Consider the following 25,531-nt stretch of genomic DNA (forward strand, 5'->3'; position numbering starts at 1 on the left):
TAGTCTGGATAAATGATACAATAAGATCCAGCCTGATGTGTCAGGGTAGACAGAAGCAGCAGCAACTCTGAATAAAAGAATTGTTCTTCATCATCTCACACCGTCACAACAAATTACACTCAAGCTCTCAGCTTGCTAAAGGAATGACCCTGGACTGAATGGAAAAGTGCCGAGGGAAAGAGGTAATTGTAGCCTCTTTTCACACATCAGTCACTTTTCACAGCACCAACCACTTCAATCTCAACTAATGTCACTTCTTTTCCATTTCCTCTTTACCAAGGATTCTATCCTATAAAGTGCATTTTAAGTGAACAAGCTCCATGGGGCACTAATGAATAGACGGCGATCAACAACTTATTGTTGTAAGTTACCACAACAGCAATCAGATGACCAGAAACAAAGTGCTGTATTGATTAATAACACACAGCACTCATCACAAGTGTTTTGCTGAGGCTAACACTTCTTGTTTAAATTTTAGGGCTGCATGCCTGCCATATTTAAACAAATAAAAAAGGATCTACAGTTAAAGCAGAATGCTGTCCTCTAAAACACATAGCAAGCCTAGTAATTCCACTTAACTATTGCAGCTGCAATACTGAATAACAGTAACATTGTGTAACTTTAAGAAAACAGTTTCATTTCTCAAAGTTATAAATCACAACATGGTCACTTACTTATCCTTGCTAAGTATGCTAAAATTTCTATCTTCACCCTTCTAATTACTTCTTAATTATCATCTGTGATATCAGTTAGCCAAGTACTCCTTCTTTATGTAGTCCTGAGTTCACTCCAATCATATAAGGGGACTAGATATTTCACTTTCTGTGCCAGAATCCTTTGCATCCTATTAGGCATCACTGAAGCCAGTACTGCTTTTAATAACAACACTAATGTATATTTCAAGTACATTTAACACAGGTCTCACATCTTCATTATCTCTCTGTAGTACAATTAAGATTTTTTAAATGCTTTTTGCAATTATTTTTCAAGCCCACTGATCCTCTAGCCTACCCCTGCATTATCTTTATTACTAGTTCCATACTTTTGTAACAATTATGGTGTTTTTGGATCTCCGATAATCCATAGAGAGTGGGAGTGAGACCCGCATGGTTAAGTGAAACGGGGAAGATACAGAAGTATTATTATTATGCACACACAGCCTATTGCTGTCAGCTGGTACTGTGAAAAGGCTCATTTAATTCAACACTATTACAAATTAAAAATTAGTAAAACATTCTCTACATACTAATTATTACTTTGTCTGTATGCTACCAGTATTGTCTTGCCTAGTTTCCTGATGACTCTTGCTTTGCTGACATTGTGTGTCTGTGTACTGCAATGTTGATTTATTTGAATGACTGAATTTAATTTAAGCGAGAAACAGAATTTCTTGTTTATTCTGTTTTCCACTGCTGTCAGTGTTTTGAAAAAAGAAATCAATTATTCACTTCTGTGTTTGGAGCTGTTTTAGTCTCTCTCTCCATACTCTAGTTGCCAGTTGAGAAATATGGCTTTTAAGGCTTTTGGGGGTGTCTGCCCATTAGGACCTATCTCCTGGAAATCAGGGTTCTTTGATATGCTACAAGGTTTGGTGAAGTGGTGGTTGATGACTCATCCTCCAGTGACTCTGGTTCTACTCTGGTGTCGGCTACAATTTGACAGAGCAGCTCTGTGTATATCAGCTCCTTTCGATATCTGATGGTGTTACACTGCAGCCAGTAGATAGAGTCAGCTGTTTGGGCTACTTCCTTTATTCTAATATCGAGTTCTTGTTCAACAGTGTGGTGGCTGTCACCTAGTGGATAACAATTTGCACTGTTCAGCCATGTGTCTTTTAACATTTCACAGAATGTGCAGCAGTGTGTTTCTGACCAAGCAGTTGCAGTGTTGCACAATGCATCCTTATAAAGTCATAGGTTACTAATAGGTGATATGCCCGACTGAAGAAACTCCAGCTCTATTCAGTCGCATACCGTCTGCTCAGAGGTGATCTGTGCCTGACATACAAGGCCATGTCCAACCCGGAATTAATGGACATGCTCCACCTCAAAAAATCCAAATCCACCAGACCCACGAGAGCAAGAGACTTAAACCTCAACACGGATATAAATAGGACATGCTGGAGGGACAGATTCATTACCCAGAGACTCCCTACACTATGGAACAGAATCCCAGTCCATGTGAGGCAGAGCCCCTCACTGACTCTGTTCAAGAGAAATCTTGACGAGTGGATGGGAGATCGTAGGTTTACCCCGGGAATCATCTCTGTGTCACTGCTAGACAGAGGCACAGCAAACTAATGGGTATAGTATTCTCATCCTAAGGGGTGGTGAAAGCCACACAAACTCTGGCTAGGCTTATAAATGCCATAGGGCAGATAGCCTAGTATGAACCTATGAACCTATAAGGCAGTTAAAAGCCTTCTGAAGCCTACACACGACAATCTACTGGTACACCTAGCTAGTTCTTCCATAAGGGGAGGGGGTCTAGGCTAGGGTAAAGTTGTGGCTTTCCATCCATTCATCTCTGTTAGATTTGAAGATAGTGAGGGAAGTGCTTTGCTTCACAGAAAGTGTGTTTGTTCCACAGGTCGATAGAGAGAAACACTTGTCATGTCAACAAGCCCTATTTATGTTGTAATACACATTTAGGTCCCTTGACCTTAAATTTGGATTACTAACCATTGTGCAAATAGGTATTAGATCAAGAAAGACTGGGTTAATAAAAGTTTTGTAAGAAAAGCCTAGCTCATCACATAAGAGTCTCTAAGAGACAGAGAACAGAGACAGACATCTAAATGCTCTGGGTAACACAGGAAGACCATAGCTAACATTTTCAGTGAAGTACCACTGGGGGGTTTCAAGCTGGGTTAGGTGTTTGGACAGGTGCATACCAAAAGGTACACTGTTCAGTATGGTCCAAAATGCAGGATGAGTAAGTGGGAGCAATGACCTCTTCTGACTGAAAATAGATACCCTTGGTAACCAGATTAGTGAGGCAGAAGGCTTTCCTAATAACAGTGGATGTGTAATAGTGATGAAAGGAGAGTTTGCCATCCATGAAATTTTCTCTAACTACAATGTCTGATTTAAGGGAATTGTTATTTATTTTATTATTATTATTTTTAATTTATTTTACATTTGTTTATTGGGAAAGTCCGACTGGACAAAATATTTTTTAGCATAGGCCAGGGGAGAAAAGCTTCACATTTATAAATAACAGTTCAATACATATACAACGTACAGATAAAAATGTTGATTCAATCTCAGATACAAGCAGAAAATGAAAAATATGTGCTATACAGTTCATTAATACAATCATATAGTCTAGGTAGGAATAAAAAGAATGTCAGTATTGTGATTGAAGGTGAAAAAAACAAGCAAGTTAAGTGTACATATGCTTAGTAAAGTATACTATACAAATAAAAAAAATAACTGTCTGTGTTCTTTTAGCTAACTTAAGGTGGTATTTATGTGGTTGGCATGCAAGGGTGTCTACTTCCTAAGCTGTAAAATGCTACATTTGCTAGAGTTTGGGTTTATACTTTGATCCTGACACAATAAACTTGTCCGAGTAGGCCCTCTTAAAGGATCTGAGTGTCTTCTCAGGAGATGATAGTGGCTCCAAGTTTGTAGCCATCAGTAAACCTGGTCAGCCAGAGGCTTTAATATCAGACTTGACATCAGAATAGTAGTTACCAAACAGAAGTGGTCCAAAACAAAGGCCTAGAGTACACTACTGACAAGTCTATTGCAGGACATATTGCTAGTGACTCTGAAAAAGTGGTGTCCATCAGCAATCCAGTGAGTTATATTGGGGTTTATATTGAGTTTCTCAAGTTTTTCAATGGTGCCAGAGTAGGATGCCATGCCAAAACTCTTACCTAAAATGAAGTAAGCAGTGTGTATGGAACTATCCTCACCAAGTGCTTCAGTGACACTTTAAAAGATGTCATCTAAATTTAATAGGCATGGCCTACCTTTTAAAAAGCTAACTGGGTTAGTTCTAGGGATTGTAGGCTCCCTATATCTCTGTCTAAGAGATCAATGATGACACATTTCATCACCTTGTAAAATATGCTGGTGCTGCTGATAGGTCTATAGTTGCCTAGACCTGTGGTGGGTCCTCTATTCTTTCCAAGCTTCTGGCCTGTATTCAGCAGAGAGGCTGTGATTCAACTCATCTTCAACTTTATTTAGGTGTTTTTACAGAAAATAACATTAACATCAATTGATAAATAAAAAACAGAAGCTCAAAATTTCAGTTAGATAGGCAAGTTCATCCTACCACATCAAATGCCATATCAACATGATATGTTTTGAGTTCTCTCCTAAAGCCGATCTGACAGGTGCTCCTGAAGCCACCATAGTAACAAATTCCACAGGTGAGGGGGCCTAATAAGGGAACAAATAATACCCAGAAATGTCAAGGTACACTCACAGAACTGCCAGACGGGGCAGTAGGGTACTACAAGCTCCTTTATGAAGCAGGGGGCAAAGTTATGATTGGACAAGAACACCAACACTAAGATCTTACAGATGATGCTTTAGTGTACAGTAAGCTAATGCAAGCCATATAGAAAAGGCATAGTATGCTGGCAACATGATGTATCAGTAAGCAGGCTTGTAGCTTAGTTCTGCTCCATCTCGGATTTTGGAAAGCCCAGATACAGGGTACTAAAGTACTCCAACCTTGAGGAGACTTGGGTATGAACAACAATGAGAGATCAGCTTGAGATATCAGGTGCCTAATCCTGAAAACATTTCATAGGTGAAAACACAAGGATTTCAGTATGGCTGACACCTGGTCATGAAGTATTAGTCTGGAATCTAAGGTGATACCAGTCTTGCCACAATACATGACAAATATGGGCAAGGGCATGAACTGCCATGGCCTCAGTTTTGGAGGTGTCAAGTTTCAACTAATTTTGAATTAGCCTGGAGTGCATGGCTTCTAAATCACTGGACAAGAAATTCATACCCACTGCACCATCCCAGGGAAAGGAGAGGTAGAACTGTGTTTTATCAGCATAACTGTGGTAGGCTAAGCCCTTCTCCCTGAGCAGATCTACAGGAAGCATGTAAACTGTGAACAATAAGGGGCCTAACACAGAACCTTGTTTTATTCCTCATTCTAGAGGCAGCATGGAAGATGTACTGCTCCCCGAACAAACTTTGTGTGTATGGCAAGAGAGGTAAGCAGTAAAATGGTCTAAGACCATGGTGGAAAAAATACAGTACATTCGTAATCATTCTATCAAAATGCCATGGTCCAGAATATCATATGTTGCAGAGATCCAGGGGAACAAACACTGAGTAATGCTGCTGGTTCCTTGCCAAAAGATCATGAACAACTCTCACAAGAGCTGCCTTCATACTATGGTTAGTGGGGAAACCTAATTGAAAAGGGTCCATGGGCATACAAACTGTAAGATAAGTCTCCATCTGCTTACAGAGTCTGGCAGTTGGTACAGAGGATTAAGGCTATGATTCTGGAGGTTAGAGTACAGGATCAAGGCCATGAGCTATTATGAACTACTTCCTGTGGCACATAGTTTGATTCCCTTAGCATTAATTTGCCTATTTTGTGAACTTGAACAAGTCAATTAACCAGACAGTGTTTTGAGGCAATTAGGAATTTGGGCTAGGCTCATTAATAGTCTCCTGGACTTCATGCCTATTAACTACATAAGAATCTATAAACCTTCACAATAACTTTCTCCCCAAAAGGAAGATAAGAGATTGTGCAGTAGCTGTCAAGAAAATTTGAAACAAAAGATTTTTTTGAAGGTAGGGATAACAGTGGCTTCTTTCAAAACCAGTGGAAAACCCTATCCCTCAAAGACAGTTAGGATCTGAAAAACTACTGATCCAAGCACTTCAAGATTAGCCAACACGAGCCCTGATGAACAGTGATATAGTGTACAGGTCATCATTGACATGCTTAAGATAACACTAGTGAACCCTTCATAATGGGGAATATCAAACACTAAGCAAGACATAGTCAAAGGAAAGGGTGGAGTCACAGCAATGCCCATGGGATCAGATAACAGAACAGCAGATCTGATGGTGGCAATCTTGTTGGCAAAGATCCAAGCAGCAGACTCACACTATGAAATAGATAATGCATATCCAGTGCAGAATATCTGAATAGTTGGAGCAGTTTAAGGAGGAGGTCTGATCTGACAAGAGGGTGCTTCATGCTGATCTGGAAACAGCCTAGTTATGTAATCTGGACCAAAAGAGCAGGTGTCTTTTGTCTTGGATAGCACTTTTAGTATCGCTTCAAAGGTAATTACCTGGGGTAGTGGGTATGGACTGGATACTATGCATGTCTGGAGACAACAGAGGAGAGAAGTTGCAGCTGAGTTTATTTACAAGAATACTCCCTTCAGGGTATGACTTGTAATGCCAGTCGAGTTAAGCTTGGTGCAACACTGGGTATTATTTCAAGTTATTTACATAATTAAAGAATGTCTTGTGGTTATACTTTGCTGACATGACAACTTTAGTTCATAATTAGCTATACAGAATATGATCTTGCTCCTGAGTTGTTTACCCTTTTGAAATTGATTACAACATTCTGAGTTTTTGTTCTATTCTTTAGGGTTCTGAACATTTTTCATTTGTTGTAGAGATCATTTATAGTGGAGCATGTTTCTAAACATAGCATTGTATTTCTGGTGAACAGCAACATGAAACACAATATAGGAGTTGAGATGGGAGTATAAACTTTGGATACATGCAGTGGTACTTACTATGGGATCATCAAGGCATGGGATACTGTTGAACCTTCTCAAGTCATCATCAAGCTTAAAGAAAATGACCTTAGAAAGTCTCTAAAGACTTTTGGTTTGGTTGTTGACCTGCACTGGGACAGTATGGTGAATAAAACATAGCAGTAATCTAATCTGACATGTAAGGGTATGACAACAGGCAAGGACAAAACAGGAGCTGTGCTTGTAAGGGCAAGCTCAAATATGTAGGTACCCCTAGTAGAGGGCAGTAATATCTGATCAAGGGGTTCTTTTGTGGTATGGTTAGCTAATACTCAGGTCTGCAGATTTTTCGAGTTCTGGGGTTCACATAATGGTACCAGTTTGATTCTCACCAAGAGAAAGTGGCTAGGCTTAAAATGGTCCACAAAAGCAGCTAGCCTAGTACTTAACTATAAACCTTACGTATGAAGGGAGTTTGCAATGACAACGTCAAGGAAGCATTGGGCATATCTATTTGTAGAGGTGTAGGTGTGATAATTTATGGAGGGGTAGTTAAAGTCTTCTAGAAAGATAGTGTTCAAGTTAATAAGAGAAAGGCTATAGTTTGCTAAGATATATTTCTTGTTTTGCAAGTGTTAGAGATGGGTTCTATAGTTTCCCAGATGGTGGAATGAGGTCTTGTTTATGGATATTTGGATATGAAGCAGTTCAAGGTCATGGTTGTAGTCAGGCTGTTTACAGGTGGTTGTGTTTCAGATATAGACACTCATGCCATCAATAGTGTTACTTTTGTTTTCACTAACTGGCCTAAAGTGGTAGGCATAGAAGCCAGGTAAGGAGAGAATGTTATCACTGTTATTGAATGAGGTTCCAGTGATAAAAGAAATATTTATATTTTGTAGAGTCAGGAAGGCTTCAAGGGAATGCACTTTTCTTATTTAGGTTTCTGGTCCCTAGTAGTGCTGCACTGACATTTGTCAGATTAGAATTTGTATTTACTACGTTAGCAGCCACAGTAGACTGACAATGCCTAAAAAGGAACTCTGGTGGGAAAATAAAGTATTATCCAGTACACAGAAGTATAAGGGATAGGTAAAAGATGCTCCCAGGCAAACAAGAGGGGCTGTCTTCCATCTCCTTCTAGGCTGACACACAATGGACCTCCTCAGAATAACATCAATAACTAAGCCCATTATTAAAATCAACCATATTTTGCTTATACTGTGACGTAATTCTTGGTGATGGTAGGACACTGCTCAAGACTAGTTTGGTTCCAGCCTTATACACATAATCAAGAGAGCACCACTGTATTTACTGGTGCATTGTCAGTCATTCACACTCACATGAACAATTACCATGTCATATTCATACCTGCAGTGAAGGGACTTAAGTGTCTGGGTGATATGGCAGATTATAGCAGTTGAGACACAACTAACTTTTAATCCCATCTTTGCTCAGCCCTCTGAATGTCGCACTGGTATGCTGAACTACAGAGTCACCTATAACAACTACATTTCCATAGTGAGTGGGCTGCTACTGTAACTTGAAAGCCTCAGTCAAACCACTCTAGCAATTCTTGTTTGTGGTGATGGTGGTGGGGGTGGCAGATAAAGATGCTATCAATGGGTTGGAATGGGTGTTAGTGTGTTGCTGAGGTTTGGCCGTGGTTCATGTACTTGCAGTAAAATGTCTAGGATGCCTCTAATTTTGGAAGTGATTTCTGGTGCATCTGGTGCAAGAAGGTTTTACAATTTATCTTGCAGTGTGTCTTGGTGGTATTAGTACTAGTACTCATAACCAATTGGTGCATCTCAGCACAGGAAAGTTTTACAGTTCGTCTTGCAGTGTGTAGGGGATGTCATTTGTATTGGTACTTATAACCAGTTGGTGCAAGAGGCTTGCCTCCAATTATAATTAATATTTGTACCTCTCACATGTAGATTAATTTTCTGGTGAAATCATGTGGCAGGTTACACCCTGCCTCAAGGTGCAAATTGGGAGAAGGCTGGCAACAGACTGGGGACTGATCTATGTTTAACCAAGCAAGGTGGAATGCGCCTTATATGATGTTACAGAATTTGATAACCCTTGGTCTATGCAGGAGGGAGGGGGCGCTGTATGACATACAAAGGGGCAGTTAAACAGAGCATAAAGTATAATAGAACCTAATACAATAGCTGTGTGATATTTAAGTGGTCAGTGAAACAAGTTACAGGTCAGTGCAAAACAAGTCATCTCTATCTAATGTACACAGTGAAGTATACTATGATACTGTACAAAACAGTACTGCTTGGTAAAGCTCATTACAGTACAGCATTATAATGGTTAACTGAACAGCACACATGGACGTCACATAAACTAAGAGATGTTCAACAAAGTATTAATATAAGGATGTCTAAGCAGCATGCAGGAATATTATAATGTAGTGATCAATGCAGGGCAAATTTATTAGTGTATGACTGAACTGCAAACATGGATGCCTTGTATACAAGTGTGTCCAAGACTTCAAATGGTGGTTAATACAATATAAAAATGTCCCAGGACTGTATGATGTGGGTAATACAATGAGCAAATTGTTACAAAGAGACACTAAGTATACTAGTCATGGATTCCACAACATAATACTCAAAGTGGCAACAATAGAGTTAAATGTCACAGTAACAAATGCAGTACAGAAAGGTAGTAGCAATGCAGCAAGGTGTGAGATTAAGTAAACAATCAGCCACAGCAGGGACACAGTACAGCAAGTAAAGATTCAACCTCAAATGAGAAACATACAGTAAGGGGAGTGACAGTTAACAATTCCAAATCCAGTTTCACATAAGTAGTTAAGGTGCAACAGATTGCTGCCACACACAACCAGGCATATGCAAACAGTAGGATGCACAGGGAACAGTAGGTGTGATCAACAGCAAACTTACCAAGTTGGACACCTGCTGCTGTCTTATGTACTCCCTGCATAATGGAGCAGCAGCATTTCATACCACACTAAGTTTAGTGCAGATCTGATAGCACAGGGCATTTAATGTTAACATTCCTCTGTAACCAACAGTAATTATACCACAAACAACAGCCACAGTAGCCCATTCTCTCTTGGGGAGGAGAACCAGGAAGACCATTTTCATACATACATTTTTTCACAACACAAAACAGGGTTCTTAAATCAGCACTAGGGGCACCGTAATGTACAAAAAATTAAAAAAAAAAAGGTTACTCCATAGATGATGTGGGACTGCTTTGGAAGTCAAATTCTGTGGTAGAGTTTAATGCAAGTTTGTCTTTTTGCAACCTAGCACAGTAAAGTGCCTTTTTTGGAAATGTTAATCTATGCAGACAACTGACTTAAAAATACAAATTGATTAAAAGGCCTTCAATGACTTGGGTTCTCTTCACTGCTAAGTTGTATAAAAACCCTGATGGTATAAAATCTTTCAGATGAGAGGTTAAATTGAGGTCTCATCTGCCTGAGTTGGTGGGAGCTCAGATTGAGTTAAAGATCTGATAGCACTTATCAAAGGAGTACAGGTTATTATTAAAATATCTAATTTCAGCTTTACATATTTACATCTTATACAAAATTATTAATGCTATCAGCAAACAATTATATATTTTTGAAGGAAAGAATTACAAAACAATTATCCAACCCTCCCCTTCAAATGCAACCAGTATTTCTCTTTGTAATCGCTGAATATCTCTTTTGCTATACAACAATTCAGCACATCTGAACTTCCATATGTGTAAAACAAATACAATCCTATCAATACATTTATCATCCCTTTCCCTGATCTCATAATCTCATAATGACCACAAACAGACATGGGTGGGAGGATGGCAGAATGGTTAAGATGTTTACCTTGCAGACACGAGGTGCAGGGTTTGATTCTCACATGGAGTACTGGGCTAGGCTTAAAATGGCCCATAAGGGCAAATAGCCTAGTATTAATTTATGAACCTATGAATAATCATATCCACTTTTGCTGTTTGTCCCTCTCACTCCTTTCCAATGATTTGCACTCTTGCCTCTGAATATTTTTATTGTATGGCATATCAAAAAAGGCATGCTCCATCCTTTCATTGGCTTTACATAGACGATATAATCGTTCACTCACTCTTTTTATATTTCATAATCCCTTTTACAGGAAATATCATTAAAGACATATCCCATGAAAAGTATTTAACCTCACATACATGTGAAAACCTCTTACTTCTTGGTATAAGACTTTCCTTAAATATGTCAGAAATGTTCTGCCATGGGTCTGTTCAAACACAAATTTGCATCACTTGTTCATATCATACTTTACAAATTTTTGTAATTCCTGTTATTACAAAATTGTGACTACATACACTTTGTATAATATTCATTAAAAATTCAGCTACTAGTTTTCTTTTTTTTACACCCACCCAAAAATTATTATCTACATTGTGTGTATATATATATATATATATATATATATATAAAACGTGTCCATAAACACTTTCTATAGGATGAGATGTAATTAATTCAACAAAACTACAAAATTAATAAGATTTAATCCTCCTTTCCTAGTATTATAACAAATAACACATCTTTTATTAGGGTTTGACCTATCTACCTATACAGCAAAGAAAAAAATACTTTCAAAAGCCCCCCCCCCTTAGAATAAGGTAACATATAAATCATATAACTAATTCAGTTTTCTTAATAATACTGAATGAGTCAGATTTACCTTTTTGCCACAAGACAAAGTATATACATTTTCCAAACATTAACAACAGTCCACAGGTGTTTATCCACATTTCCCAATGGGAACAAATTACTATACTACCACCAAAAGGTATGCCCAGCATTTCAATTTCCAATGTATCAGCATATTAAACCTTCCCAAACATTTTACTTTGCTCACAAGATAACTTTAACCCAATAATGCTAAATAGTCCAACTAGTTACTTATCTGTGACATGCCTAATCCAATAGGTACCATGAACCAAAACAGTTAAATCTGCAGCAAACATAGAGACTAAAATGATTTTGACTATTCCCTGATACATGTGAGCTTGATTCATATCATCATTTAATGTTTGCATGTCAGCATTCATTACAAACCTCAAAAGCATTTGATTAAGAGGATAACCTTGTTTCACACCACTACCAACTCATATTGCCATTCTTTCCATCAATCCACTATGGTCACAACCTAAGACGTAGCATACATCTGTTTTAAAAAAAGTGCTACCTTCTCTGGCATTCCATATAAGGTTAGAATATGCCATAATACTGAATGGGTATTATTAACAAATGCATTATGAACATCACAAGTTAGTATTATAAATTTTATTCTGCCTTCAACAATACCTTTCACAAGTTCCTTAATACAAAACAGCATTTTCTTTCTATCCATTCTCCTTCATTCCATATACCTCTATGCTATCACTTCTGAAACCAGTCTCAAAATACTCTTTTGTATGTTTAAACATTATTATATAACGATAGGTCATTGTAAACCAAAAGGAGCAAAACTAAGAAACTACAAAGCGAACTGGACGACCAGGAAAAGTAATTTTTTTTATTGAGCGCTTTTATCAATTTTTAACTATGACTTCTTCAGAATAAAATCAAGTTACACACTGAGTCTTATACAACCAGTGCAATAAATCAATTAAAAAACTGTAAAAATGTACATACACTTTTAAAGGTACAGGCTCCCTTAATACATTTTGCTAGCAAGTCATGAAATTTTGACCATAGGTGTTATATCTCTTTATAACTATATTTTCATAACCAAGAACAAATAAAATCAATAACATTCTTGTCATGGTTGTAAAAGACATGGAATATTTAAATGCAAAACTCTGCTTTTAATTTTAAAAAACTACTAAATGAAACCATATCATTAAGCACTGGGCTAGTGGTGGCATTGACCCTCAATTGCCATAATAGTTCTTTATACTCCAGTAAATGGTCAATAGGGCCACCCCTTTCATCTCTGATGATCTGTTCGAGGACTATAAACTTGAAATAGTGACCTGAGTGAAGGTTGATATGTTTGGCTAATGCATTTGTAATGTTACATTTATCTGTACCATAAATATGTTGATAATCTATACCATAAATATGTTGATAAATGCGGGTTCTAAAAGCAGTTTTGTTTTTTCCGATATAGAAGCACATACAAGTCTGACAAATGCTGGCATTAATGACTTTTTTACTACCACAATTGTGTTTCTGAAGTAATCTGACCCATCCATAACCTTTGAGTAAAACCCTGTCTCCCTCTAATATGTGCTTACACTGCATGCACTGCCCACATTTAGTCATTTTTCCCAGTCTACCAGTGGTACTACTAAATGGGTTTCGATAGGTCATTGTTATTCAAAAATATGCACGCTGACTAGACAGCTCAACCAGCATGCCCATTGAAATTGTGCATATTCCAATAGAAGAAATTCCGGCTGCCAAAGTACAATTGAGCAACCAGACTTTTTTACTGGAATATGCTATGGAGGGCAGAGTAAAATACAAGAAAAACTGGGTACATTCTACAAAAATAAAGAAACAGAAATTTACCTGCTTTTTCTTGTATTTCTGCCCCAACCCTCCTTAAATCTCTGCAAACTCGCTTACCTCTCACCTGTCCAGATCTTTGCAGAATGTCCAGATTTTTGCCTCATAGTTTTGGTCTTTTCCACATAAAAACATTTTTTTTTTAGCAAGCCAGACATCATTAAATAATGACAGACATTTGAGATGCAGTCTTCATAACATTCAGAAAAATGTATGCTAACAGAAAACTTCTCCTTCAAGCAACTTTTTAACTATATGACAGTAATAAAATTTGTGACTATTTTTGGACCTTTGTTCCCCCCATTATATTGCGCTTTGGTGTTAGAAAGTTGCTTGAAAGAGACATTTACTGTTAGCATGTGTGTGTATTAAACAGAACAAAAATACTTGCATAGTAGTGCAACAAATATTCCCTTATATCAGCTCCATTCAAGATATTAGTTCTAAACTGTAATAAGTCTTTTTTAAGCACTCATTCCATTCTTTTTTAAGTCTACTTTGATTTGAAAAACTGTCAATAAATTAAATGATTCAAGCATTGAAGTCACAAAAGCATTTGTTCCCTAAAGGTGGATAAAGGGACAAACCCCCACCACTGATAAAGCAAGTGACTCAATCAATGTATCCAATACAAAATAGCAATTCAATACTCAAGCCTTTCTTGTTCACAGCTGTTACCAATGGTCTCCATTTAACAGAATTTTTTCTTTTCAAAGTCCCTTCTAACATTAAATTAACATAACTCCTAGGATGCTGTTCCTAGATCAGATATCCAATATTAGCCAACCACATAACGTATATGTGTGTGTGTGTGTGTGTGTGTGTGTGTGTGTGTGTAACTATTTCAACATGCAAATGACTATCCTCATGCACTGTAATCAGTTCCTCCTCTCCAGAAGCCATGAAAAGGATTGATTCATCACCAGGGTCTGGTTCATTTATCAGTTTCTGCTATACAGGCAGTTACAAGCCATCATAATGTATAATTGTACGTTCAACTCTATTTTTTTTAATTACTTCCTGAAAAATCATCCATCACTGCAGATGCACCACTGTCCTCTGGCTCTAGTTACACACTGATGACTTCCCCATAATGTGCTAATGGCTATCCCCACCCAAAAGAGATGGGGAATTTCTCCTGTTGCCTTGGGTAAATTTTCCCTAGTCAGTACAAATACCTCCTTGGATCTCCCTTGAAAAATGGCTGTTGGGCTAGTGGAACTAATCTGTAAACAAAGCGTAAATAAATCATTTGACCACCATAACAAAGTCATGGTTAAGTAAATGAATAATGAATAATGGTCTCAGTTCAGAGAGATATATAAAGCATTTTCATAGCAAGGCTGGTAAGATTAACACTACTTATTTATTTATTCGACATTTGTTAACTGGGTTGGTCCAACTGAGCTAGAAGCCCTTTTTCAGTGGAGACCCGAGGAGAAAAGCACCAGAAAAGTTACATAAAAATATTCATATAAAAAGAAATTTTAAGTTGCACAGTATAGTAAACATATACAGTAATACATGGAATATGCACAAAAAAATAAGCAAAAAATACAGTTACAATCAACAAATCAGAGTGAGATCAATTAAGAGGAGGATCTGGCAGCTACACTAAGTATTTACAGATGAGGCATGGAATGTAAGAAAAAGAAAAAAAGAGGCAGAAAGGAGTTGATACTAGGGGAAATGTGAGACAGAGGAGATTCTGAAGAGAAGTAGCTATAAGGTTATAAGAGTGGGAGAGGAGTGAGCAAAGGTAGAGATAAAAGGTTGGTGAGAATGGGGGGGGGGGGTTCATTTAGGGTCCTGGCAATGGCATATCCATGAGATTAATAAGTAATGTTTTAGTTGTTTTTTCAATTAATTTGTATTTGGGATGTTTCTAATAGTGTAGGAAAATGGATCTACATTATATGAACGAAAGTTCATATAAGCAAATGCTCTAATGAGCGAAACTCCCGGACATGGAGGTACATGTTGTGGGATTGCAGTACAGTAAAGATTGGAGTTTTTGCCCTTTCCTTAATGTAGTGCAATCTCGGAGCTGGAATATATATTTAGTGGGGTGTGTGGGGGGCACAGGTTTTCGATGTCTGGGATTTTCGGTCATTGAGTATTCGCTTATATGAACTTTTGTTCATATAATATAGACCCTAGGAAAATTTGTTCCAGACTAAAGACACATTGTAATTGTAAAGAAGCTTACTAATGTTTTTGTTAGGTTTATGTACGTCAAGAAGTTGTTGGTCAGAGCTTCTAAGAGGTCTAGTGGGGGTGTAGAAGGACACGAAGATGGAGAGGGAGGGGCAGGCAGTAGGTTTGTGGAGAAGAGAGTATGTGATCTGTAGCTGTGAGATAAGTAGTTGATGGTGGAACTCTGGCCATTGCATTTTTTTAATGTGATGTAATGGTGTGATTTTTAAGGGTGGTTTGTTGCAAATTAGGCGATTTAATTATATGTATATTTGCTCAAGCTGGGAGAGTAATGTGGACTGTAGGTTTGAGAGGCTCTATCCGAGAAAGCCGAAAGCTGAGATCACCGACAATGAAACACCTGACACCAGAACACCGACAATGCAGAAAGCCAACAATTCACAATCCCGACAAACCATAACCCCGACAAAACACACCACCAGCATATAAAGACATCTGCAGTCACTCCGAAATCAAAACACAGCAACCTACTAAAATATAAAAGAAAATTAACTTACTTTCACAAAGCTAGCGGGGGGGCTACGCCCCCCTGCACCCCCCGCAGCCCCTGTAACTTTAATATACCAACTCCGGGATTGCACTACAGTGTGGAAATGCTTGTCAGTGTTTTACATGTCGGGGTTTCCAGTTGTCGGCTATTTCAACTGTCATCCTTCTGGTGTTGTTCATCTTGTGGTCAGTCTTCTGGGCTGTTGGCCTTTTCAGGTAGACCCATTTGAGAGTATTGGAGCAGCAGAGAGCACACATGGCAGGAGGAAAGCCCTAGCTAGAGATACTTTGGCATCTGGCATAAGGAATTTTTTGTTATGCTATAGTAACCCCAGTTTTTGGTGTGTCTTTTTGATACACTGATGACTGTGCAGATCAAATTTTAATTGGTTATCTATTATGGTGCCCAGGAGTTTAGTATGTGGATCAACCTTGATAATTTGTTATTTAGAGAAGAGATGGAGAAGGTGAGTTTGTGGTGTGAGAGTGATTTTGGTAGGAAGAGTAAGAGTTTAGTTTTCTTAGGGTTTAGAAAAAGTTGATTTTCAATTAGCCATTTTTCTGCAGCAACGAGTGTACTCTGAGTATGTGAATGGAATTGTGGCATGTTGTCAGATGTGGTTATAAGTGTTGAGTCATCTGCGTGTTGGATAAGAATCGAGTGGCTGCAAGCAGAGTGGAGCTGGTTGGTAAAGATATTGAATAGAAGGAGGCCTAAGATTTAACACTTGGGGGGCCCTGTTTCTACAGGCAAGAAGGGAGAGCAGGTAGTGAGCCATCAGACTGATTGTAGTCTATTAGTAAGGTAGCTAGAGAACCACTGCAAGGTGGGAAGACAGAGGTCAAGGTTGGTTAGTTTTGTTAGTAGTAGAGAGTGACAGACCATTCTCAAATGCTTTGGACAGGTCAAGGTAGAGATAGGACACAAGTTGAGTATTTATTTATTTATATCCAGTTTGATGAGCAGGGACATCCACTGGGCTTGGGGAGCCCATTTTCAGTGGATGCTTGGGGAGAAAAGCTCCACAATACACAGTATAGTTAAAGATGCAGCAAAGTATAGTAAAAACAGTTACAAAATACAAATACATTTCAAGATGGAGACATATATTGTACAATGGTTACATAGCATATAAATCTTGAGGATGTCAATAAAATGTTCATTTCAAAGAGAAGAGAAAAAAATATTTACAATATATACATTGATAGCAGTATCACTGGATTAGCAAACAATCTGAGTGAGCCAAGGTATTCAGAAATTCAAGATGGAGTGAAGTAAAAGTATGCTAGGTGGGGAGAATGCAGTTGCATTTCCAATTGGAGGAGAGGTAAGAATGGAGCTGAAATTTAAAATTATCAGCGTCTTCTGAAGTCCTTAGTGAAGGGGGGAGAGAATTCTATTTTTTGGTTAAGGAAAATAATAGGAGAAGTTGTCCAGCAGGATGCTTAGGTTTGTGGACAGTGATTAGGTTTTGGTGTTCAGATCTGAGATTATCTATGGCCTGTTGAGTGTAAGACAACAGGGCAGTGGCAGTACTGCAGTTTGGCCGAAAGCTGTGTTGGGTAGGGGTTAAGGCGTTTTTGTGAACTAGGTATTTAAACAATTGGGACTGAATGAACTTTTCAAGAATTTTAGAAATTGGGGATAGAATGGCAATTGGTCTAAAGTTAGAGGGGCCTGTGGAGTTACCTCCTTTGTGCAGTGGTATAGTGTAGAAATATTTCCAAATGTCTGGGACTGTGCTTTTTTGTATAGACCTATTTATTAGGATAGAGAGAGGGTAAACTATGGATTCTGCAGCAATCTTCAGATGGGGGGTAGTTTGTTGACAGATAGACAGCAGGATTTAAGTTTCTGTAGAAGAGATTTGATAGAGGTGGGGACAGGTTTAAGAAAGAAGGAGTTAATGTTGTTATTAGAAGGAGAAGTGGGAGGGTTTAGGTAGTTGGCGTTATGGTTAGAGTGAGTAAGTTTGTGGATAGTGTCTATGAAATAGTTATTAAGCAGGGTAGCAGTCTCAAGTGGTGAGTTACTGGGGAAGGGATTTGGGGTTGATGAGTTACCAGGGTGAAGCATATTACTGATACTAAACCAGAATTTTTTAGGGTTAGAGAGGTGGTAGTTTTGTGCAGTATTATAAAACTAAAAAAAATGTGTTTTTTGTGAGATTTCTGATTTCGTTATGATTTTATAGTAAGGTAGGGGATCTGGTTTTCTGTCAGGTTTTCCAGAGATTATCCCCTTTTTGCATGAGGGAGCGGGTTTCTTTTGATAGCCAAGGTGCCTAGGATGATTTTATCCTAATTTTTCTTTTGGGGGGGGGATGAGTGAGTCTAAGATGTTGAGAAAAATCTGGTTGAATTTTTCAACAGCTTCATTAAGGCAAAGGTGGAGGAGGAAAGACCAATTGATGGATGTCTGTTTAGAGTTAAAAGATTCTGTATCAAAGGAGGATAGTTTACGACAGTCTCTGCATATGTGGTTCTTTGCTAGTTGGATAGTGTGCCTTTGGATGTGATTAGGTAGGTGGCCACTAATAGAGTCGGGTAAGGCGTGGGAGTTGTGGTAAAGATTAGGGTCTGTAGTAAGTATCGAATCAAGGGTAGAAGTAGAGCCAGTGTTTTTATTAATATGAGTGGGGGATGTGATGAGTTGAGTGAAACCATGCAGGTTAATACTCATATTTGGTGAGTCAGTCATGAGTTTTGACCAGTCCATGTTTACATTGCCCAGTATGGTGGTTTCATAGGCTATGTTATCAGACATCCATGAAAGTATATTATAATGTTGTTTCCTGGTGGGATACAAACTGAGGCTACAGCAAACTTTTTATGGGAGTTTAGATGACAGTTAAGTACAATTAGTTCTGTAGGGTAAAAGTCTGGTAAAGGCATTTGTAGGGGGGATAGGTTGATAAATACGTTCCTTAAAGTGTCTTATGGTTTTACCCACATAATGTATGCTGTGTGCAAAGTGTGTACATGTTATTATGTGGGTAAAACCATAAGACACTTTAAGGAACGTATTTATGAGCATCAGCTAGATATTAGACATGGTAGGAGTAAAAATTATTTGGCTAAACACATTAGACAATATAATAGTCACAGTTTTTTGTTTTTTGGTATAGACAAAGTTGATTTGAACCCAAGAGGGGGTCCCTGGAAGGATATTTTAGAGGCCAAAGAACTCAAATGTCAGTTAAAGTTAGAAGCAATATATCCACAGGGGTTAAATGATCATTTAAGTATAACCAGTATACTGAAACTTAGATCTTATGCTTTATAGCCTTATGACAAGTGTAACAATATCATATTTTATGATATTTAAGAGTAACACCAATATTTTAACAGCTCCATATTTTGCAAATGAAATTCTTATACATAAATATTTATGTATATGTGCATATATATATATATATATATATATATATATATATATATATGTATATATATATTTTTTTTTTTTCATAGTGAAATGATTATGTAGTAGCAAAGAATATCATGAAAGTTTTAATGACATGCTATTTATCAGAACGTTGGTAAAGTTTTCCTTTAAGGCAAATCATTTTGTTTGTTAATTGATTTATTTGAAGATCATGTGACTTAACAAGGTATTTAAATGTTTTTTTAAAAAATGTGTGTTTAGAGTCCTATGCTACAACCGGATGAAAGTGCTTAATCTGTTCTTTTTTGTGCAATAAAAGTTTGTTTTGATGGTGCTCTTGTCCTGAAAGCCCACTGGTTTGGTTTTGTGTCGTAAACATGTAGTTTTTAAACGGTATTCTGTGGTTGCATTGACATTCATTATCAGAGCTGTATAATTTTTTTAAGACAGTGCATATCCATGGGCAACTGACTCTTCTTTAGTAAGAAAAGTACCGTTGTGTATAACAATACTTACCATAAAAGCAAATCACCAATGAGAGGATCTCATAACAGTAAACTGTAATATTTGAATTATACTTACCTTACTTGCCTTCATTCCTTGCCAGAAATTTTACCAGCTGTTCCCTGACTGCTATGAAGACCTATACATGTCTTCGGCCAGTAAATGCTCTAAATATTGGTTAGTGCATGACACTCCCTCATAAAGTCTGCACTACTTGGAACATTCTTCAGTTTGCAAAGCTCCATTTGGTTCTCATAGTGACTTGTAATTATAGTAGGTTGTGGTCATTTAAAAAAAATATTACTACAAAAAAATTAACTGTCTGATAACACAGTATATAAAATAAGTTAATTACATACAATTTTATTAAATTATGGTGATGGGTGAAGGGTAAATTCAATGCTACTGTGACCTCTCTACAAAGATCTGCTGAGCTGGAAAGTAGTCATAGACACAACTGTACTATTTCCTTCAGAAAGAAACACTAACAGTAAATCATTACACACAATATTATCATAGCAAAATGTAGCAGCTACAGAATTCTTTGTTTTTTTTTTTTTTTGTCCTTGCAGACCTCATTGTTACTGGTCTGGCCCGGCACCCAACATTCACACTGGATTTTATCAGATACTATCCACCCCCCCCCTCCCCCCCGGACTTTCTCCATTTTTGCTGGTGCCAGTTGTGGATCATGATGGTGTCCTTGGGGCTCAGCCTGTCTGTGTTTCCATCCAGGGGAGATTATTTTTATGACCTACCCACTTCCCTTTCCCCACCAACCATGCTTGTTGTTTATATCCGACAGCAGCTCCCCTCTTTGGACCACTCCCCCCTTAGGGAGGATATCAATGGGTCTCTTCCCATTTGAGATGGGCAAACCCATCCCTTCCCTACTGCTCCATCAGTCTCCTGAGTCAATAATCGAACCCTTACCAAACTGGTTATTCCCTAGACTAAGTATCCAGTTTGCAATAAGCTATGAAGTTGTTGTTGTTTGTCTTTCGGCTTTTTCCCAGTATGGGGTCGCCAAAGCGTAACTCTGGTCCACTAATGATTGGCAGTAGATTTTTACGAAATGACGAGGTGCCAGCTTGACGCCCAACCTTCAACGAAGGCACGCTCATTTATGCACACATGTCTTTTGAATGGTACCCAACCGAGAGGAGGACATGCAGACTCCGCACAGAAGGCACTCCCAAGCAAAGTCGAGAATCGAACGGGAGAACCTCTTGCTGTGAGGTAACAACGATACTGCTGTACCACCGCGGCATATGCAATAAGCTATGAAGTATACCTCTCAAATGTCCTGAATTTTGCAGAATGTCCAAATTTCTGCCTCCTAGTTTTGATCTGTTCTTCACAAACTGTGTGGTGTTCTGGCAAATCTTTGAGGATTTAAATTACTAAATAATGGCATTAATTTGCGTTTCATAATTTGTATCTTTCAGAAAATGCATGGTAATACAAAACCTGCTATTCTAGAAACTTCTAAGTTTTTAAGAGCAACATTAAAAATCTGTCCTTGATTTTGGCCTTTGCCCCCACCTCCACTATAATTTTTGGCTTTGTCTAGAATTCTTCCACTAGGAGCTTGACAGGTATGATGTAGAAAGCAGTCTACACCGTAGCTTCTAAAATACTTAGGATAAAATAATGGAAACTAACTTTGAGTAGCTGAGTATATAATAAATAATGCATGCCAGCCACAATGGCTTAAAGGTGAATAAATAAGCTTTACGTAAACAATAAAATTGTAAAAACAATTTGAAATGTGTGTAGGATGGCACAGAAACAGAGGTAAAATAAAAGGCAGTACAGACAGAATGAACACAGAAAAAAACTCCAGACACCAAAGTTCCCTAACTATCTCTTAGAGTAGAAATACTATCTGTAACTCTCGTAAGTTATACAAATCAAGAAATCTTCAAGTAGATACCTTTTCCAGATGGCTATACCACACAGACACGTCTAGATATCATTTTTTTTCTAGCAAAGCAGAACACATAGTTATATACAATGTTTTTCCTTAGCCCCCTGTGGTCAGCTCATGACATTATCTTCCTGTTATTGACTCCAGTTTACACTGGAGAAAAACAGGTAGCCGGACCAGTTTATCTACTTATCACAAAAAAGTTTCTTAGGAATAAATGTTTAATTACCTAAGTCGTGCAACAATTGAAATTGCCCAGTACATATCCATGTCTGCTTCCCTCCTTGACTCTACCCTGCTCTGATTTAATGATATGCAAGCAACTAAGTCCATCAGAGATTGCAACAATCACATCTCAAAAGACATTCCCATATGAACATCTTCCTCCATCAGACAATTTAATTCAGTTGCTATTTTCCCCACCACAGAGCACTCAGCTGGCAATTCTGAAGGATGCTCATTTGGGTACTTACGTATTATTGCAACCACATTTTCGCGGCAGTGATATTCGCATACCAGAAACAAAATGGGTGCAAGGAACACTATAAAGTGTTTTTAAGTCATTACTACTAAGGAATTAGTTTGGATTTCCTTAAGGATGACAAATAACTGAAAATTTCTGCTTCCTGTTTTACATGTATTACACACACACACACGCTTGAATTGACAAGCCTGTTGTCTTAAGGAATGTTTTCACTGTGAGGATCGAATCATGACAATGAAAAAAACAGACACAGGAATAATGCATTTGGTAAAGTAAAGTATTTGTTTCTCACAAGTTGTAAACATGGTTGAAAAGAACATTTCAATGACACGGGTGCAGTAACTGATGTTTTTCTAAAGGGAGGGTGGATTATGTGGACATCTTCTTCTGGGGTTGTTTTTCATGGAAGAAATAGGCAGTACTACTTTGGTTTGATACATTTTGCATATATGGTCATAATGGCTTGCAAGGATGTAGGTAGGCATACTGACTGCATTCAAGTGTGCTTTTTCTGAATATCCCTCAGAATCCTTATATCTGGAAGAACACATACTGACCAGTATGGTATGTATTCATTAAAACAGTTATAAAACTTGTTACTGTAAATAATGCTTGCATTAAATTGTTACCTTGGAGCTTTTCTCCCAGGGTCTCTGCTGAAAAACAGCACCTGTTCCCTGTCGGACTTTCACAGTAAAAAAAATCCATCCATCCACCCTCATCCCCTTTTCCCACTTTTGCACATGGTGTCAGGGCAACCAATGAAATAAATGTCAAAGTGTACAACTGTATGGTTTAGAACCATCAAAATATGCAGTAATTATGTATTACTGCAAAAATGTAGTTTCGATAATATGCAAGTACCCTCATTTGAGATAACACTTTATCCAGTAGTCCCTCAATATCCTCCTACTCTCCATGAATAGACCCATTCACTCCCTTGGTAATTATTGGGAATGCCTCCTTTATGTTCTTCTGTCACTAAAGGACCCAGCAACCACCTAGGCAAAAAAAACAGAGGAATTTACACACATCCCCTTCTGTATAAACACCCCTCAGGTTTTCCCTGAAAAAAGCCAATGGCCTTCTGGGATCAACCCAGTTAACAAAAGTAAATAAATACATAAATAAACCAGAATGTTATGGAATCACTGCAAATCAAATGGTCATTCTTAAAAGACAACTAAATGATTAGTATGAATATGTCAATATTTAAGAGATCCAGTTGTAATGTACATGCATACAACTTTCTGTGTTTGCTACATACAAATGTTAAATCTGTGTAATGTAAATGTATACTGAACTACATATGCAAGTCTGTCATACACAAAACAGTGGAGAGTCTGATATACAATGCAATACTGTAATCTACATTTTACCACTACTGTGAACAAAATAAATACATAAATAAAAATAACAGCACACTGTAATGGGTGTAACCTTTAAAGAGGTGCAATATACTTCAAAACATGAGTTCCCGAAGAACAGAGTAGCAGTGTCTACTGGATTTGCCAAGGATGTGACTCTTAAGAGTCTCTCTACACAAATATCAAACTAACATCACATACAGGTTACACCACATGTTTGCACAAATAAAGGCTATGGGGACTGTGAGCAATGGCATAGGATGGCTAATGAAATGCAGAAAACAGATCAGACATGAGTGACCTGGAGATCAAAGACTGCCAAACGACTTGGTCATGCTACAGATGCACTTTGAAAGGATCTGAAACAGGAACAACCATTTGCTTGCTGCCTAAATCCCACAAGCGATACAGTATTGCATATAACAGATGATTGTGTGGGCATTCCACTTCCTGAAACTATTACCCTGAAGCATTTACTTAGCCATGAACTAATCTGTTTAAGCAACTTGATTGAAAAATCATGTTAGCAGAATCAGCCGAACTGAGGCACTGTTAGCTGACCCTGGGGGTGCCCGTCAAATTTGCTACAAGAGAAAAACTTTCAAAAGCAATGGAATAAGAGAACATGGACTCAACTTGGTAAATTTGAACTATAAATCAATGGGCTGTACAACAACAAAAAAAGACCTGGGTAAATACAACCAAAATTAAATTACCTCAGTTCAAAAAAAGACTTGAAGATGTATCAAATTAGAATGTTTGTTATAAACTATACTAATCTACATTCAACAGAAAACTGACTGAATTGTCATTTGGGCATATCAGCAACAGGTCCAGTAAGTATTTTTACTGTTTATGCACCCATAGAACTCTACTCTAGTAGAGAGAAAGTTAAGACCTACCATGGGATACAGAAACATGGCTTCCATGGAGATTCTGAGAGGTGCATTGCAGCCTGAAGATAATTATCAATTAAAATCCCAATCCCTCCGCACCACACGTTCCAGAGACCTCAACCTCATTACCACAATCAGCATAACATGCTGGAGGGACAGGTTCATAACCCAGAGATTGCCCATGCTATGGAATAGACTTCCCATACATGTCAAACAGAGCAACTCACTGGCCCTCTTCAAGAGAAATCTTGACGAGTGGATGGGAAATAGAAAATTCACCCCGGGGATCACTCCAGATGTTCTACTCGACAGAGGCACTGGAAACTAAGGTCAGGTAGCATGATGCCAGGGTAATCCTATGGGCTAGGCTTGTAAAGACTCCAGAGCCATTAGTCTAGTACACCTATGAACACGTAGGAATTTCATAGCCTAAAGCATTAATTACTTAAGAAATTGGTTCACAGAGATGAAAGTGCCAGTGGGAAGTGAGCCATGTTCACATATGTAGCTAGAGACTCTTCAAACACCAGTACCAAACATCTAGCATACACATGAGTAAAAAAGAAGTTATGTACTCACCATAACGTTCCATGTTGGTAGTCCATCTCACCCTTCATTTTTACATATGGGTTCTGAGCCGATCCTTGGCTCTGACTCGGCCGATTTACAAGCTCAAAGACTTCTGGTTGGCTCATGGCTAAACAGATATCCCATAGTGCACCAGTACAAACCCCAGATCTTGTTTGCTGCTCACTAGAAGAAATAACCATAACAGACAAACCAATACTAAAGGGTCTCCAACCAAAGATAATCAAATTATTATTATTATCTCCAGATCTTCCAGGATGGGGGTAGGAGGGTGGGTTGGTAAAAATGAAGGGTGAGATGGACTACCAACATGGAACGTTATGGTGAGCATATAACTTCTTTATGTTATGTAGTCCAATCTCACCTTCATTTTTACATATGGGACAGCATCCATAGCGCCTTATTCTTGGGT

General features: G+C 38.1%; 1 protein-coding gene across 1 annotated transcript in view; it reads right to left on the bottom strand.

The window, feature by feature from the left end:
• LOC122787695 (BCAS3 microtubule associated cell migration factor-like) overlaps positions 1–25,531 on the bottom strand; it is a 358,315-nt gene that overhangs the window by 137,666 nt on the left and 195,118 nt on the right. The window lies entirely within an intron of this gene.

Source organism: Protopterus annectens, chromosome 13.part0 (assembly GCF_019279795.1).
Source record: "Protopterus annectens isolate FY-2018-M chromosome 13.part0, PAN1.0, whole genome shotgun sequence".
Taxonomy (NCBI): domain Eukaryota; kingdom Metazoa; phylum Chordata; order Ceratodontiformes; family Protopteridae; genus Protopterus; species Protopterus annectens.